General features: G+C 48.1%; 1 pseudogene; it reads left to right on the top strand.

Moving 5' to 3' along the window:
- Positions 1-1532: 1532 nt before the first annotated feature.
- Positions 1533-3267, top strand: LOC149345248 (uncharacterized; annotated as a pseudogene).
- Positions 3268-14132: the final 10865 nt, after the last annotated feature.

Below are 14132 nucleotides of genomic sequence, written 5' to 3'. Positions count from 1 at the left end.
TAGACGGCCTCATTCGGAGCAGTACGCGCACAGCTTTACGCCTTCCCCCATGCACTTCCACAGAGCGCCTTCTTCGACTAGGAATACATAACACTTTCGAGGAACTCTGTGAGGCCACCAAAACGGCACAACTAGCCAGACTCACACGCACCCCTGCAGGACGAGCTCTGCTGCAGTCTCTTCGCATATCGCCTGTCGGCGTTATACCCGGCACTGACACAATCCCCACTCCCATAAGAGCTGCAGTTCAGATACCCCCCCTCCCTAAACACATGCACCCGGAGCGCGATCAAAAGCGCAGAGAGGCCCGGGCCTTAGCACTACACAGAGGTTACGGAGAGGATCCCAATGTAGCATATATTGATGCCTCGCTCTACGCATCAGGCGCACAGGCAGCTATAGTGGCTGTTCGCAGTGACGGCCGCCCCATCACGGCAGGAACCATTCTTACCTCATCCATAACCACGGCAGAGGAAGCGGCTATCGCTCTAGCCATCTCCTCTTCAGCCGCTACCGCAAACAGCAATCATAAATTATAGCACTGGTCGTATCTCTCGGCAAGCCAGCAGCATACTCCGACGCTGGAATCCCTCCAGAACCGTAACGCTCATCTGGGCGCCAGCACATGCCGGACTACCCGGAAACGAGGAGGCGCATGCCCTCGCCCGAGATCTTACCCTCCGGGCGGGAGAGCACACCGCCTCCTCCATCGAAGGGGAGTGCCTGTTAAATTTCAGTGACATCCTACACTATCGTTCCAACAGACAGATATACGCACCTCCTCACCCTTCGCTATCAATCACGCAATCAACTTTCTGGCGCAGGCTTCAAACTCCACACTCCCATACCCGATAGTCATGCACGGACGCTTCCCTGACCTATTCTCCTCCTCCTGTCGACTATGTGGCAAACAAGGCGACTTTCTGCATGTTCTGCTCACCTGTTCCACTTACCCGCACCCCCCTCCCCCAGAGGTGGCACTCACTTACTGGGAACAGCTGATGTCCAGTTCAGCACTCCAAGACCAACGACTCGCCATCACCAGTGCCTCTAACAGGTTGGCCCTCCAGGGTCTGGCACACCATTTGTAAGGGAGGAACCCACTGTGTGGGCCCCTCCCGCAGGCCCTGAGGGGGGCTCTGCCCCCCACCTGTAATTTGTCATGGCCAATAAAGTTTACACCACCACCCCCTTGCTACGTAGCAATATCTTCGTCGTACGACGAAGTAGAAGCGGAAGACGAAGTGGCCTCCCGCGTGAAAGGGACGAACGAAGAAGAAGAGGTTTATGGTGCTTCCTGTTGCCATTATTACAGTGGCTGGAATACTGAAGTGTATTTACCGCCAAGCGGCTCCTATGGGAACCACAGTGCAGCCTCCTGACGCATCCGCGGGGTGGCGCTCCCCGTCGTTTACACGTCAAGCTGAGTGCATGGGAGGCCGATATGCCCACGTTTTCAGCGCTTTTTGTGTCAATTTGAGTGGTTTCCGTACGCTGCACGCTTTTTCTAGCTTGCTGAAAGTGTGCATGCGATGAGCTGGCGTTAAAGCCACTGTTTTGTGCCAGGTTGCCCAACAGGGTACAAATCTTCCAAAGAAAAGCTGTCGCTTTTCGGTGTGCCCAAGGACGAGGAGCTTTTTCTGAAGTGGCAGAGGAATATCCCAAGAGCCGGCAAGCCCCTTGAACGGAACGCCGCTGTTTGCGAGCTTCATTGTGATCCTCAGTTTGTGTTACGCTATTTCGAACACAACATACAAGGTGAGAGAGTGCGTTTGGAAAGAAGCAGGCCGGTCAATCCGCCGGATGCCGTTCCAACGAACTTCCCGAACGTGCCTAAGTATCTCTCCAAGCCCGTGCCCAAGAAGAGAAACCCAAAAGAGCGACTAGACCCCCAGGTCGTGCCTTCGAAGAGGTGGCGAACAGTTCCGCCGGCCAGCGATATTTCAGCAGAGGTACCCGCGTCTCCCGAATCGGAGCTACCAAGAACTTTGGATGCCAGAAACGTCCCCCTCCCATCGGATAAATGGGGAAATCATGTTTTCTGTGAAGAGCCGCCAACAGTGTCGTATAGTGTGTGCCTGCCAGAGCCGAACATGGGTCTCCTTCATGCTCAGAAACTTGTTTTGTTCCGCAGTAAGGGCAGGGCTGTCAAGCATCAGGTGTTCGTCCGGGGTGTGGAACTCGCGGCCATAGACGACGAATGTGATCCAGCGTCCGTGCTGCAGGAGGTTGATAGCATGCAGGTTTGCGCAGGAGCGGGGTTACTGGCGGAGTTCTCCCATGTCAGCTGCTCAAAAATGATAAAGTGGTGCGAAGGCTTCTATCATATACGGTGCAAAGGTGCAGTGAGCGAAAATGAGGTGCGGTGCGTCGCCTGCAAGTATTTGCGAAGGCTTCTAATTAATCAATGGTGCCGGGAAAAGAATCGAAATGCCAGGTATGATAATGGAAAGAAATTGAGGGCAAGAACCGAAGCAGTGAGACGTCTCAGAGCCAAAGTAACAAGCTTGGATCGAACCATCGCTGAAATGAAGCAGGAGAATGAGAATATTGAAGAAAGTACTGTGCTATAAAAGATAGAAAAGCTGCCACAAAAACAAAGAGTGGCAATCATGCAGTGTTTGTGAGGCTGGAAGCCGCAAATCTGTCAAAGGGATGCGCTATAATCCAGAGTGGATGTTAGAATGCATTATAATGCACATGAAAAGTCCACGTCTCTACGAACATGCGCGAAAACAAAAAAATACTCGTGCTACCTAGCCGCACTTGTCTCAGGAAGTTTATGAAGAAATACGAAAGCAGATTTGGATTCAATGCAGCAGCGCTTTGTGACATATCAAGAAAAACGCGAGAGATGACTGAATTTGAGTACCATGGTGGCCTCATTGTTGACGGGATGAAGCTTGCAGAAAATTTCTCTGTTGCAAGCGGCTCTGGTAAAGTGGACGGGTTTGTTGATCTTGGCCCCTACAGTCCTGAGACTGACAAGACAGTTACTTGTGACCATGGTCTCGTTATTATGTTTCAGTCCCTTTCAGGGTCATGGCATCAAATTCTTGGTGTTTTTACTTCTAAGGGAAATGTTAAAGCACCATTGCTCTCGAAGATTCTTTTGGAAGCTGTGCTGCTTTCTGAAAAAGTTGGTCTGAAGGTTGACTACGTCACCTGTGATGAGGCGTCATGGAATCGGGCAATGTGGCGCAATTTTGGCATTTCAGCCAGCTCAAAAGCTATCAAACCATCGACAGCCCATCCTTGTGGAGATGACAGACGCCTTTCCTTCTTCTCCAACTTTCCACACTCAGTGAAATGTGTCCGCAATGGCTTCGTCAAGGCAGGCTTCAAAACACCAGAGGGGCATGTGGACGTATGGCCCATCAAGATAGCCCATGACCATGACAAGTGTCAAGTCACATTGAAAGCAATGCCAAAAATAACTAATGTCCACTTGAGCCCTAATAACTTCGAAAAAATGAAGGTCAATTTGACATTCCACCTTTTTAGCCCACAACTTCTACATGGGTTGTTTTTGTACAAGAACGAAATTGCAGATTCCTGTGACCACACTGATACTACCGCAAAGTTCGTCACCTTCATGCATAATCTGATCGATGCAATGACATCAAGAGTGCCATCAAGCTCACTCAGGCCGAACTCTAAAAAAGACGATATCTTGAAGAAAGCCCTCGCATATATTGATGAGTGGGAAGCAAACACAGGGCCTTCAAAGGCTGGCTTCCTGTCACCTGGCACTGCTGAGGGGCCTAGAGTAACTTTGAAAGGCGCCCTGGACCTCTTGGCCTACCTCAACGAAAAAATTGGCTACAAGTACATTTTAACCTCGAGGCTTAGTCAAGATGCCATCGAAAAGCTTTTTGGCATAACACGCCAATTTAATGGCTACAATGATCACCCGACATCGGCCCAGTTCCTCACAGCAGTGAAATGCCTTAGCTTCTATAACCTGGTAAAAGCTCCAAGTACTGGGAATTGTGCAGGCGGAACGCTCGAGGCTCTAGTTGGGACAGCTGAATCAGCAACCAACGTCGACACCCTGCTGAACTCTGGTGAACTGGATGAAGCGTCTAGCATTCTCCAGACCTCTGCCACCTCATTAGCGCCGGATCACATATATCCAGAGCAAACAAGTGACGCCAGACTGGTGTACTACCTAGCAGAATATGTTGCACGACGAAAGGTCCTCACAACAAAATGCCGAGGTTGCTTCGATGCTCTCCTTACATCAGCAGAGAACGCAGAAAAGCAACTTTCATCCTTCACAGCATTCTGTGACCAAAGCGGCCTGCTGAATCCAGCACGTGAGCTGTTTGCTTTCGTTGAAGCACTGGATATTTGGTTTAGTTGGAACAAGCTGCACAGAGACAGCATCACAGAGACTATGCAGCACATGCAACAAATGCCACACGTTGGCTGCGTTGCGCATAAGGAACAACTGACAAGCAGCGTTGTAAAGTTCTTCATCATGACACGTCTTCACTTCTACACAAAGTCTCTGAACAAAGACCGAACTTCCACAAGGGAGAAGAAAATACATTTGAAATTTAGCAGAACAACTTGTGGACCATGTGGAGATGCACTTTCAGATATGTGTTGTTGAATTTTCTCTGAAGTGTGTTTTGTATGCTACTAATCTATTTGAAACTAATGTCACATTAAAGAAACGCCTAATTACCGTGAATTCTGTTATCAAGTGAATATGAATTATTGTTCAGTGTAACAGCCACCAACAGTTCCACCAGGAATGTACAGTAGGGACCATATGTTTTCCACTTTTATTTGCATGAAGCTAATCATATTATTTGGACGATCAAGCACAGTGCTTATTTTACAATTAAATTATGATCAGCGCTCACAGAAACTTAGTTATAATTTCAGACGTGTTGGATGTCCACTTTAATTCAAGCCATTTTTTTAGTAACAGTCAATTATCACGAATGCGACTACTGCATTCATGCTGTGCAAATTTTTGTACATACTCATTTACCTCAGCAATTGTTCCGTAGTTGGAGGGTAGACTGGGTGGATATGAAATAATGGCAAAGACCTTTTTGATAAATGTTGGAATTTCAGTAGTTTCAGTCACTTCGAAACGTTTGCGACGCCACCGATGACGCACAGAAGGAGTCAGAGCCGTTCCTGCCCGAATCCGGCGCAGATACCTCCTCCTCCCGGGTGAGACTCCGCGGCAGAGGGTAGGAACACGGAGGAAATATAGCGCGTGTTCGCTGACGCAATTTAAAATTTCAGCAGTACGGTGGGGCTCAAAATTAACATACAGAAAATCGAAGTAATATTCAACAGTCTAGCAAGAGAAGAGCAGTTCGCCATTGATGGCACGGTGCTGGGAGTAGTAAGATAATATGTCTATATAGGGCAGGTAGTAACAGCTGATTCGGATCATGAGAGTGAAATAACTAGAAGAATAACGATGGGGTGGAGCGCATATGCCAGGTTCTCTCAGATCATAAATGGCAGTTTGCCAATATCCCCCAAGAGAAAAGTATACAGCAGCTGTATCTTACCGGTACTCACCTATAGGGCAGAAACGTTGAGGATAACAAAGAGGGTTCAGCTTAAGTTAAGGACAACGCAGCGAGCTATGGAAAGAAATATGATAATTGTAACGTTAAGAGATCGGAAGCGGGCGGAGTGGGTGAGATAACAAACGCGCGTTAATGACATGCTAGTTGAAATCAAGAGAGAGAAGTGGGCTTGGGCCGGGCATGTAATGCGAAGGCAAGATAACCGCTGGTCCTTAAGGGTAACGGAGTGGATTCAAAGAGAAGGAAAGCGTAGCTGGGGGCGGCAGAATGTTAGGTGGGCGGATGAGATTAAGAAATTTGCGGGAATACGGTGGCCGCAAGTGGCGAAGGACAGGGTTAATTGGAGGGACATGGGAGAGGCATTTGCCCTGCAGTGGGCGTATTCAGGTTGCTGCTGCTGATGATGGTGGTGACAAATGTCCCAATTGTGATGCTACGCCAGACCAGTGTGGCGAATAAGACTTGCTGCGGACTTGCGCGGCTACAGCCTGCGTGAGACGACGCTTCGTAAGGAAGGTAGGCCAGCGATGTCACGTTGCAGGCGACTATCGCAAGTGGAGTAACGTAATCGCTTTATCGAAAATATTTTTCACTTTTTAAGCGAGGCTTGTTTAAACTCCTTCTTATAAGTTTCTTTCCCTTTTTCATTATGCCTAATGGCAAACATCACGAATAAAAAAGAGTCCCACTGCCTTCTCCAGACTGATTGTGCAGATGCAGCCCTCTCTATAGACTGCAACGGCTTTCAAGACTAACTCATACTTCGACATACTCATACTTTCAAGACTAACTCATACTCATACTCATACTACGTATTCGGCAAGCTTGGTGCCATAGGCATAGAGATCATCAGAGATTATACTCGGTTCACCCTTCAGGTGACTAGGCTGCGGAGGCTCTTGGCGTGGTGAAACCTGATCTTTTTGCTTTCGAAGATGTTTTTGTAGCAAGATGCTGGTTCTGGAAAATCGGCGTCCGCTTGCACAAAGCTCACTCAGCTCGCAGCAGGCATACCGGACTTCGGAGTTATCACGCCAAACTACGGCCAGTGCGCAGGAACATACAACAACCAGAACGCCGAGCGCCTCGTACGAAGTAAAGACGACCGAAGAGGTGCAGGAGAGTTCCGGACAGACTAAATAGGCGCGGCAGAGCGCGCGCGTAAATGGTAAAGGCGTGCTCGAGATGTCCCCGCAATGACGAAGGGACGGGCGAACGCAGCTACTGCAGGTAGAGGCAGTACGGCAGTGAAGAGGCGAGCTGATGGCGATGCCGGTCGATCCAGCCCCTGTGGCTGTTCCAAACACTGGAGGCAGGCCACGTCTTGAGCAAAACGATGCGTGCGTGCTACTTTTGCAACAGTAAGAATATTGAGAACAATGAGGCCGGTTTAATTCTAAAGCGGAATACGCACACAATGAGCACTTTGGGGGGCTTAGCTGTCACACCACATCTTAAAGCACACCGCTGTGAAGAACGACAGCATATTGTTTCAACAGCCACAAGCGCGCGATCGGCTCGCATAGCAACGGGCTCGCGTGTCCCGTTCACCATGCGTGTATACAAGCATGCAAGACCACCTCTCGCGTTAGGAAGGAGCGGGCTCACAAACGCACAGAAGAAAATGCATTGACGGCAACACTTGTGCAGACTGGCGAGGAAATGGGGCGAGCAAATCGTGAAGCGAATCTAAGATGGGCCCGAGGCCAAAAACGTACGCCGGCCGCCGCGGTGCACACCCCACGACGGCTCGAACAAGAATCTCCGCGCTTGTGTCATCCACCACGTACCGAAAGGAAAATGTAAGCAAATATACTAAACATCCAGTACACCTACCGTAATCAGGCGCACTTGGTTTGAGACTGCAGCCGGTTCCAAGAATCCAAGCCTATCCGTCTTCTCACCAACACAAAAAAAAAATGGCGCGAGAACACGAAAATAAATTGGCGGAGGCTTAGCTTTGGTTAAGCCTGGTAGGTTGCGAAAGCAAAAGCGCAGCGCCTCCAACTGAAGGAACGCAGTGCGCCGCGTCTACAGGTCACGCGTGGCTACCGTCCGCCGCTGCGCGACGACTCAAAGCGTCTTCGGTAATTTTTCTTATATTTTGTTTTTCATGTTGTTGCGACTGAGAGAAAAAAAACAATCTACAGCTGGTATGACGTCACAGCCGCAGTAGCGCCACAGTTGCGCAGCGCGGCAAACTCACAACGTAACTGCAGCCGGGCTCTCTGAAGGAGCGATTTGGTCGCCCATAATCTACAGCTGGTATGACGTCACAGCGGCATAGCGCCACAGGTGCGCGGCGTGGCGTAACTGCAGCCGGGCTATCTGAAGGAGCGAGTTGGTCGCCCATATTCACTCCGCTAAAGGTCAAACGTAACTGCGGCCGGGTCACGCAAAGGCTTGAAAGTGCGAGTAGTATTGCTTTCGCAATAAAACAAGGCCCGCACAAACCGACCACGTCAAAACCACACCAGGAGGATGAAAAACACTCCGCAGGCCGAGTTCGAGCGGCGCGAAACACGACTGCATCGCGAATTTGCGATAGGTCATTGGTTCTATGAGGTTTGCAAACGGCAGCTAAACAGAGGGCGAGAATTTTGTTTAATTCTTTGCACTCATCATTTCTCTAAACTCTCTTCCTGAATCACGCCGAAGGCAGCGTCTTCTTCGAATGACGCTTAGGTCCCGTCAAAACTGACAAAAGGAGGACCGTCAAAGTGACGGCTAGTTTTTGCAGTGCAGTTCGAGACAAACGAATCCGCCATAATCCGCAAGCGAAGTGGAATCTACTTTTTCGTAAATTTGCAGGCTATTTGGAGGAAACGCATCAAGGTCGTTGGTGTCCTTCGTGTCAGCGTACGAAGACTAGATCAAAAATGAGAAATTGAAGTGTAAATGCGGTCTTTAAACATTTCCCACACTTTGTCTACCACGTTGCGTTTACTTAAGGGGAAGTGGCGCCCACACTGTACCTGTGCACTTAGAGAAAAAGCAATAGCAAGTTTCCGCCCTAAACGAAACCACTGAAGCCCTTCTGGGGACGGCAGTGTGCAAGCTGGGTAAGATATGTAGAAATCAAGTGGCATATGCCAAGGCACGGACTGCTGTCTAGAATTCTCTAAAAAACTTGAAAATCCTAATTTTTGCGTATTTCAAGAAACAAAATGAAATTCGTACGAGGTTGATATATTGGAATGCGAAATGTTCCCTCTTACCTTAAAAAAATCGCCTTCATGGCGTTACATAAAACATTTTCAGGAATTGTTTTGCTACACCATGCGTCAATATAAACTTCGAAGTTATGATGTTGACGACGACGCGAACAAAGTTTTCTCGGCAAAAAGTAGCTAAGAGAGGGCTTACCAGTCCAGCGTATAAACTATAACATAGAGACGTTAACACAATTACACTATTATTTTCTGATTGATGAGCGCCAGAAATTATAAAAAACATATGAACCTTCCTCTTTGCTTATTGGTTTTAGTGACTGTTGGCTTCCGTCATAGATAGACTATGATTCATTTAAAATAAATCTGAGAAGGTCGCAGGTAATGTCCTGTTTTGTTGACGTGAAATGATTCAAAAGCAATCGTCGATGTATCGCATTTTCTCGGGCGAGGCTCGAACGAAGCCCGGCAGCGATCTTCTGCTTCTTCCATGGTAAGTTTGGCGGCTTTTATTGAGGCAGCAGCACCAACAGCGGTGCCATGGACTCTTTCCAGATGCGCCCCGAGGAAGGGCGTCCTCGTTCTGCTGAACAAACTAGCAGCTGCAGAAGGCCCAGTCCTTAGGTAAGGCTCGTCACACAGGTTCTCACCACATGCTGATCTACACACATTTGCCGCACATGCACGGAGGCACTAAATGCGGCGGTGGACGTCACTTGGACGGCGAAGGCAATATGCTGTCATTCTAAGTGAGATCGCTGTTGTTCCCGTGAGTTTGGTGGTAGAACTATACAGGTCAACAGCCTAGCTTTTTGGGCTTGTTGGTGCATGATCATAGCGAGAGATTATAACACAGAGATTTAGTGCTATATATTTATAGAGATTTAGCGTTCGTGTTGTTCGTGCCTTCTTGTGTCCTGTCCTACTCAGCGCTATAATCTCTCGCTATGATTATACAGGTCAGCGCTACAGTGGGACGAGTGGCTGACGAAACGCCTGTCGATGTACCGAGCATTCTGAAGGTGGCAAAGACTTGCTTGAAAAAACATAAGCAGGTTTTTCTGGCGCAGGGTTTAAACCGGTTCTCGGCACAACCATGGTCGCAGCCGTCTCGTTCGCTCGAACCGCGCCCAAATACTTTTCTCCGATACATCAGCGATTCTCGATGCATGAAAAAAAAGAGCTCTCACGTCAACATTTGGAGTCGCCAATAATGAAAATATAAAAAAAGAGGGAAAACTTCGATCGCAACGACGGTAACTCTCCGCCTACGTGTGCAGCATTCCTGGCGTGATTGCGCGTGAACGCATCAGCTTTGTGTTTTTGCATTTCGGTTTAATCAACAGAGCATTTATGTTTAGTGAAGAGGCTTTCGTATGCAAGCCAAGAAATTAACCCTTGTAACAACAGCTTGTGGCCGGCGCTCCGGTTTTCCTATTTTTTCAGAAATTTTCTGAATAGACTGGCAGAAAGACCAAATTTATCTTTAGAGATCGTGTGGTAAAGCAGCGGTCGAAAAAAAAAACAAGGCATTAGTTGAAATGAGCACTTCGTGCGAAGCTCTCTTGGGCCTCTCACCGCAAGAAAGATTGCGCGGAAGGCCTTCCATTAGCGCTAAATAGCGCACGTAAACTCTCGATGTGAACACTATGCTCCCAGGAAGGGCAGAATTAAGGCGGCAAAATAAAGATGCCAGAGATACCGTAGCTATACGTATTGAGGAGACGACAACAAGCAGGGAGTAATGCCCTCCAACTTTGATGTTAAGCATGCACCAGAACAAAAGTTACAGGATTGCACTTAAGTCTGCCTATATAAGAGCGGAATTGCTAAAGCCTTTCCTTTTCCTATCTTTCTCCCTCTTTTTTCATTCTTCGTTTTTAGGCTATGGGGAGTAGGCTTATCTATGTCGACGTGCATGGCTATTCTGACGTCTGTTTCCGAGACGAGGAAACTGTCGACGGTCAGGCTACGCGTTTCGCGGGCTCGAACCCACGAACTTCACGGAACTCGAACCCGCGAACTTCACAAGACACGAATACACGACCTTTGAGGGATTCGAACCCACGACCTTTGCGGGACTCGGAACCACGATCTCATCAGACTTGAACCACGGCCTTTTTCGCTATCGCTATCATAGGAATTACTGTCATCAACACAAACATCACCAGAATCATCATCGTTGTCACCGACTATTCCTTTCGCTATCATCATCGCTGTATCACTTGTAACTACCGCTATCATCATCATCGCCGCTGTCACCGATCATCACTACTGCTATCATCATCACCGCCATCATCACTATCAGTAGCTAACATTATTACTGCCCTCACTGTCACCATCTCTATCGGCAGCTATCATTATCTTGTCACTACCATCCTTACCATATCTACCTTTAGCACTATCACTACGAGTAGCTACCCTCACTATTTATCACTATTATTTACTACCTAATTACTCTCAATACTATCATTACATAGGTGTTGCGTAATCAACTCTTTTACATTTTGTTTTAGTTACCATACAATTATGATTGACAGCTTGTGCGGATACTTTTGCAGATAGCTTCTATCTACAACCTTCGTTTACGCCACTCATGAGCCAATAAAGGTTTACGCCACCAGTCTCCTTCAACGGCCGCCATCTAAGGCGTTCCAACTGTGTCGTGTAGAAGATAACCCACATGTCCACGTTAGCCATCGCGGTGGCTCAGTGGCTACGGTCCTGGGTTGCTGGCCGGAAAGACACCAGATGGTCCTCGCTGCGGCGGTGGCATTTCGATGGAAGGGAAACGCCAGAGGCCCGTGCACTGTGCAGTTTCATTGGACGTTGAAGAACCCCTCATGGTCGAAACTCACCGGAGCCCTCCACTAGGGCGTCCGTCATACCCTGAGTCACTTTGCGACGTTGATATACATAGACCAAAAGATATGCCCGCGATAAAAAGTAAATGCCATTTTAAGCCAACTCACCTCAGGAAGCTGGAAGAATGAGGCGTGACTAGAAGAAGAAAACTTAGGCAGTGGTCACACTCGCTCAGAGGAACGGCAGGTTGCTTCTTCTACTTTCACTTCTGAGAGACTCCGCGAATTTGCAAGATGCGGTGAGAACGGGCAGGGGGACGGAACAGTCAACGAAGAACGGGAATAGCGCGAATCGATGCCTAGTTTGTCCTTCGACGGAGTGCGATTTTACTGAGACTTGTTTGCAATAGCACGGAATAAATTGTGGCCTGTCATGATCGAAGTAAAGAAAGAAAAAAGAGGCTAAGCACGCGCAAAAATAGACAAGGGAGGCGTTGACGTCGCCACGTTGCGTGCATGCGGTGAGAATAATCCTCATCCTTTCGCGCCTTCGTCCTTTTGCTCAATATACTGCAAGCGTGCTGTCTTGCACACACCACACGCCTGCTCTCGCCTGAGCAAGTATTTATTCAAAGTGAGATTTCAAAGAGCAAGAACTTATCAAAGGCATTTATTCATTACGTCGTGAGCACACAATACCAATTTACTCTAGCCTAGCGGATGATACTGCTGTATTGCTAAGTTCCGATTTTGTGTCACCACCACCACCATGTTCCACAGTGTTCTACGGATTCATGATTATGTGAAAAGTGGGGATCATTTGGAGACGAAAAAGTATGTGTTCTATACTTTAGCACCGGGGTCGAGAGTGAACGTTTTCGATTGCTCCCATACAGGATCCACTTTTACCAAGTAACCGCATCGCCAGCACTTGAGCAGCCGTTTCATCATCGACTTGACGCCATCAGAGCTATCCCCCTGTTTGCCTTGCCTTCCGGCCGATGACAGTGGTGCAACGTCACCTTGGTCAACACCAACCACGGCACGCCATCTGGCTCAACTAGGCGTAAAAATGAGTGCTTGCTCATCAACTGCTGTAGTCCGGTGGTTCGCATGTGCCGAGCATGAACGATGCGTTTTGCTTTCATACTTGATTCACTCGGACGAAGTGGCCGCATCGTCAGCCCTTCAGATGCTGCTTCATCATCGTCTTGACATCATCAGACCTAGTTCCGTGTCCGCCTTGCCTTCCGGCAGACTACCTCCGGCTGGTCACCTCGTCACCCATAATCATTTGTTGTCATCATCATCATCATGCATTGAACCTTAAGGACCCTGGGTTGGGTATTACATAAGGGGGGGGGGGGGGAGGGGTAACGACTAAAGTATGCACGTGGTCATCTAATTATACAGCGAAATAAAAAGCAGAAAGGCAAGGTAACGGTTACATTTCTGTGGAACCGTGGGTAATGAAAGGGCAAGAGGAAGAAAAAGGCGAAAAGAACACCCATGCGATTCATTTCCGCGTATGCTTACAAGACATTCAAATTAAAGTTTTATATGCAAAATTCTTACAAAGAAAGAGAAAAAATACAAGGCAAAGAATACAAAAATTTTACATATACTTTGGCTTAGGCAAGAGCTACAAAGCGAAATTCGCGCTTGATGTATGAGTAAAGCTGGAATTGTTCACTGATAATGATAGTGCCAATAAGAAACTTCACTCTGATCAATCTTTCTTTTTTCTTCAACCGTCATCTGTTGCGCATAGCGTGGGAATGCTATGACCGACTGTTGTTTTGTCATTGCGACGACATCGCTAAGTGGCTGGGCTCGCAAAGACGATTTCATGCTCAGCTACTTCCAAGAGAACTACGCTCAGGACGAACGTCAAAGCAGGTTCCCCGTTGGTCTTCGACCCTTTTCAGTGCTGCTACATCTTTAGTTTTCGGGGAAAGCAGTTGACGCACTGTCTTGCTTCTCGGTGGACACCCCAACCGCCCCCTGAGGGAAGGGAAGATGGTGGAAGGGAAAGAAAGAAGAGATAAATAAGAACCGCAATGGGAACCCCGGATTAATTTGGACTACCTGGGGATCTTTAGCGTGCACTGACGCCGCACACGTTCGCCTTTCGCGATTCGCCTCCACCGAAACGTGTCCACTGCGGGTGGGTTCGAACCTTGGTACTATGCTATCGAAGTTGAAGACTGAGCCCCGAATTACGCAAACATCGGGCTCCACAACATGCGTCTTGCCTCTCTGATCCGGCGACTGAATATGAGAAATACTTTACACATCACCCTTCACATATCACCATGGGTCACCGCATACTTTTTCCTCGCAAATCCCTTCTGAGATATCGACGGTCCCCCAATTTGTCAGATAGGACAGGAAAAGGCGCATGTGGCGATAAAGAAGAAATTCAAACAGGTGAAAGTGAACACTCCTGAAACAAAAATGACAGGGGTTCAACATGGCTTGAACCTAGTTATACGAGCGAAAGCTCTATTAAGCAAGATCTCCGCTGTCTGAAATTAAACGCCAAGGTCAAGGAAAAGGGTCAAGGTCAAAGGTGATGTTTAGGTACCCAATGA

Source organism: Amblyomma mixtum, chromosome 5, assembly GCF_055824585.1.
Source record: "Amblyomma mixtum isolate Tamu chromosome 5, ASM5582458v1, whole genome shotgun sequence".
Classification (NCBI taxonomy): domain Eukaryota; kingdom Metazoa; phylum Arthropoda; class Arachnida; order Ixodida; family Ixodidae; genus Amblyomma; species Amblyomma mixtum.
Note: the sequence above shows the minus strand (reverse complement) of the source record. Positions and strands in the feature narration are given on the sequence as shown.